General features: G+C 40.2%; 1 protein-coding gene across 1 annotated transcript in view; it reads right to left on the bottom strand.

The window, feature by feature from the left end:
• The window catches only part of LOC118748270 (formin-like protein 5), a gene marked incomplete at its 3' end in the record, with an annotated part of 12,181 nt that overhangs the window by 1,061 nt on the left and 6,815 nt on the right, over positions 1-4,305 (bottom strand).

The raw sequence follows: 4,305 nt of genomic DNA, 5'->3' as shown, positions 1-4,305 counted from the left end.
AACAGATTGCGCAGCAGCCAGCCAACATCCAAGCTACGGCGATCACGCGCCTGCAGTTCAAGATCCGCGCTGTACTCCTGCGCATTGGCATAACTGCTGCAAGTGGCGAGAAGCGCGACGCCGAGAAGGATTTGTGTTCTACACATCGCGTTCAAATGGAAACACTTCAACCGAAGCGTAAGCAGCAGGTCTTCGAGCGCTGCTGATTTGCGCGTACTTCAATTCGAAAACAATTCAATTTATAAAATTGCGCTGTGTGCCTAAGCGCGTCCGCGTTTCAATTTCTTTTAACCAAGCGTTTTTCGGGAGCATACAACCGTTTGTTGCCGCATGCAACAAAGAACTGTGCGCTGTGTCGTTTGCGATTTTCAGCAAAAGGTTGCCGTTACTGCAGCTCTGGCCAGTAGATGCTGCGCGGCTAATTAGTGAGGCTAGCGTGCTGCAACTCGTCTAACGAGTTCTCAACACAATCGGCTATTATATCATATAGACGCGCACGAATATCAGCCAAAGCTTAGGCCAATGCGGCGACAGGTCGTAAAACTGCTCTGGCTGCTGCGCCGCTACTGCTGACATAGAAGTGACCGTTGCTGCTAGACAGCTTCGTCATTTGCATTTTCCTGCATTTTTTTTGTGGGCAAAAAGCGGGCACGGTGTAATATTTCTTTGGTGTAGAATAAGCGTACCGAGTTATATAAAAACGCAATCGTTATAGATAATTATCATAAAAGTTAATACTCAATATATTTTTTAACCAAAGACGTCAGGCGATTGCAAGGCTATTTTAATAAAAATTGTGAATATCATTGAAAAGCTTCAATTGATGTAGTCCTATTATGCTTCAGCACAACAACCTAAATGTCTGCCTTCTATCGGTTTTTGCCTTAAATTTTCTAATACCGCGGTACAGCAGAGAGCCAAGCCTTAACGACAGTAACTCAACCTTCAAAGAGCATAACGAGGGCTTACATATATTAAATACCCTCTACCTGCAATTTTCATAAAATCAACTTTGTGATGTTAGACCCCTCTGTGACTTACCTGCCATCACTGATGCTAATTATAACTTTGCAATTTAATAGTAAATTCTTCTATAAAGCGTTGTAGAAGGTCAGCATTAATAACACCGATGACAGTTAAGTCGTAGGTGGATTTTTATATCAGAATCTCATTCTCCCTCGATAAAATATTTTCAAAACCCATACTCCTTTCTGGATCAAACTTCGTACTGTCAACTTCTTCTAGAAAAGTTATTTAAACTCTGCAGAGTTATGGAACTAAGTGGATGTTCTCTTTGGAAATTAAATACCTCATACCAGAGCTTTCCTTGGCACGTTACTTATTCGAGTCACACTTTTTTCATTGTGGTTTCCGCTGGCTAATAAAATAGCAACAACTCCTGGAAGTAGACATTTTCAGCTATGTTATTTGTGTGCTATTTCGTTCGTCTACTAAAGTCCTGTTTGCTTGCACTTCTCAAAGGACTTAGGCAACCATTTGTTCCTACCTGTAGAGTCTCATACTCGCCAAAATTCCAATACTTTTCTTTGGTATAACATTGTATTACTTTCTCTCGTCTTTAATATATTTGAGGAAATTGTGTTCGAACATTCACGATTGCTTTAGCAGCTTTCGCAAAAAGCTTATCACCTTTGCTCCCTCTAATTTTGTTCTATCATAATCTAATTTCTTAGTTGTTCTAAATACCCTCCTTACTTCTACACCTCCCCTTCCACTCGTGTGAAAATCCTTGTCCTCTCAAAAGTTCAAAGTTGTACTGACCTCAGTTGCTTGCCATACCAATCAATCAGTCAGTCAGTTAACCAGGCAGCAAGCTAGTCAGCCAGGCAGCCATATTTAGCTTTTTCTTCGGGATATGATATAACGGTAACGTTCACAAGAATCATTAATTGAATTGGAAATGAAAGCATAAAGTTATAAAATCAACCAAATCGCAACCATGCAACCGACTGTCGTTAAAAACAGATTATTCGACTGCGCTAATTTGCCCCAATTCAAACCTGGCCTAACAGCATTTTAAGCTGCAAAAGATTTGATAATAAAAACGCATAGCATTGCTGTTGCAAACACACCAAGTACAAATGTACATATATGTACAAGCATATCAATGTGTAGGAATTTCTATAATCTTTGCTTTGTTTGTTTTTATGACTGTCAAGTAGCCCCCCGAGTAGCCTGCAATCACCAGCTGGTCTACCAGCTTCAATCATGTCCTTGAGCGCCAACGCTACTCGAGTAGACTAGAAGCTGCCAGTAAATAATTTTGAAACGGTTCACTTTCGAATTTAGCATAAAATACTGGTTTATTTGGTGGCAAATTGGTCAGCGGTTTTGCTTAGGACAAATGTCATACTCGTAATATTCAGCTAATATGTGAAGTGTTAAAATATCTGCGGTTTTATGCTTACTTGGGCTTTTGCTTGTCTAAACACTGAAGGCCAACGTAAATAGCATGTTTGACCCTAATACGGTTAGTTACACTAACGGTAAACAAGGCTATTGACTTCATATGTAAATGTAAAACTGGCAAGAGTTGAAAAAATAGCAAAAGTTACTTTCAATAATTACGAAATTGAGGCCTATTCACAGCATTGAGTTTCATATAGTCACAGCCTATTTATTCGCGGAAAAAATGAAGGAAAATATGGGCAAAGATGAAAAAGAAGTGGCCTCCTCGTAATGCAGAGTTATAATCTTCGCCAAATTTAAGGAAAGCGAAAGCTTTCCAAATCAATCCTTACTTGTTTCAGACTCTGAATCTCAGACAAGTATGTAAATTTTTTGTGTGCCAATTTTTCAAACAAGGGTTCAAGGAAATTAAACAGGTATTTTCTTCGATATCAGCGGAAAGTCCTTTTAACATAACTTGACGGACCCATAGTTCATTACCACTTTCAACTCCTTTAAAAATTGAGAAGGACCCATCCACGGCTTTCAATGCCGAACGAAGTTTAATTTTAGCATTTCAATTCGCGCCCAGCTTAGGCAAGATAGCCTATTGAAATGGCGAAACTTCTCCTCGACGAACCAAAGCCACGCTCTGCATACATCACCTCGTCAGTTCACGTATACGTAGGGCTCAGAAGCTTTAAAGGAGTCGAACTAGGATAAGAAGGCACTGGTCACATTCGAGAGAGCATTGTAGGCACGACCCAAGGATAGCCAACCTCAGCAAGGGCCACACAAATATAATGGAAGTAAAGAGTTCAGTAGATCCTGTATGTACGAGAGCCGAATAGTTGGTGTAACCTCGTAAATTAGAGATACTGGTCTAGAAAATGTTATACTGGCCCTTTAGTCTCTTAAACATGGCCTAGTTCCGCTCACAACTTGGTTTCGGTCCCGGTACTTTCTTGAGCTCAGCAAAAACCACTTAGAAGACCGTGAAGTTAGTCTGCTATTAGAAGAGAGAAGAAATAAGAAGGAACGGAAGCGTTGCCCTGGAGCGAGAAAAACGTTTCTTAATAAAATTATTTTCAAAAATGGCAAATTTATCTAAGGAATAAAAATTACTTCAGCCATGGATGCTGGTAAGCAGAGTTAGAAGTCGGCCTTACAATGCCACGATGACTTTAGCACCACACCTAAGAAACTGTGTCGAAGTCCATAGTGTACCCTGAACTTGGAGGAAAACTTCGATAGAATAGGGGAAGTCCTCATCATTAAGCTGTTGGCTTTTATGAAAACAGCAACGATGTTGAAAATAGAGTCAGTTGAAGGATATTTAAACAAATTGTATTGAAGTCTGGAAGCTTGGACGCTTGGACGTCGTGGTCTAAAGACTGTGAGAGGTGTTGCGATAAAATTTGCTACCTTTCTCTAGAAGAAAAGATAGTCACAGAGGCCTTTGCATTAAATTTACACGAGGTGGAACGACATTTCACTGAACCAAGAAAACTACGGCCTTTTCAGTCAAAAAAGAATCTTCGCAATTATTTGGCTGACTTTAGAGATCCATCGGAATAGCCGCTTGAAGGAACCGGTTTCTATGTCAACCATAAACTCTGAAACTGACTTGGAAGCTGTTTCCTTGTGGGTTTTTGTAACATTGACGCTTTTTCAAACCAAATTAAAAAGTTGCTCCACGAAGAGACCTTTGACAACGTTTTATCAGTCCTACCCGCGCTGAGAAAGGCGTCACGTTAAGTGCTTTGTTTAGTTCTCAACAAATTTTTTCTTCTTAGAAATGAGAAGTTCATTTTACACAAGTGCATGATGCACCTGGCCAACAAGCCTTTCAATTCCTACAGGTTTTCGCAGCCGTTGGCGTAACTTTCCACAGCT

The sequence above is a fragment of the Rhagoletis pomonella genome, unplaced genomic scaffold (assembly GCF_013731165.1).
Source record: "Rhagoletis pomonella isolate Grant_MI unplaced genomic scaffold, Rhpom_1.0 Rhpom_scaffold_00013, whole genome shotgun sequence".
Classification (NCBI taxonomy): Eukaryota; Metazoa; Arthropoda; class Insecta; order Diptera; family Tephritidae; genus Rhagoletis; species Rhagoletis pomonella.
The sequence above is the reverse complement of the archived record's forward strand: the minus strand, read 5'-3'. Positions and strand labels throughout refer to the sequence as shown.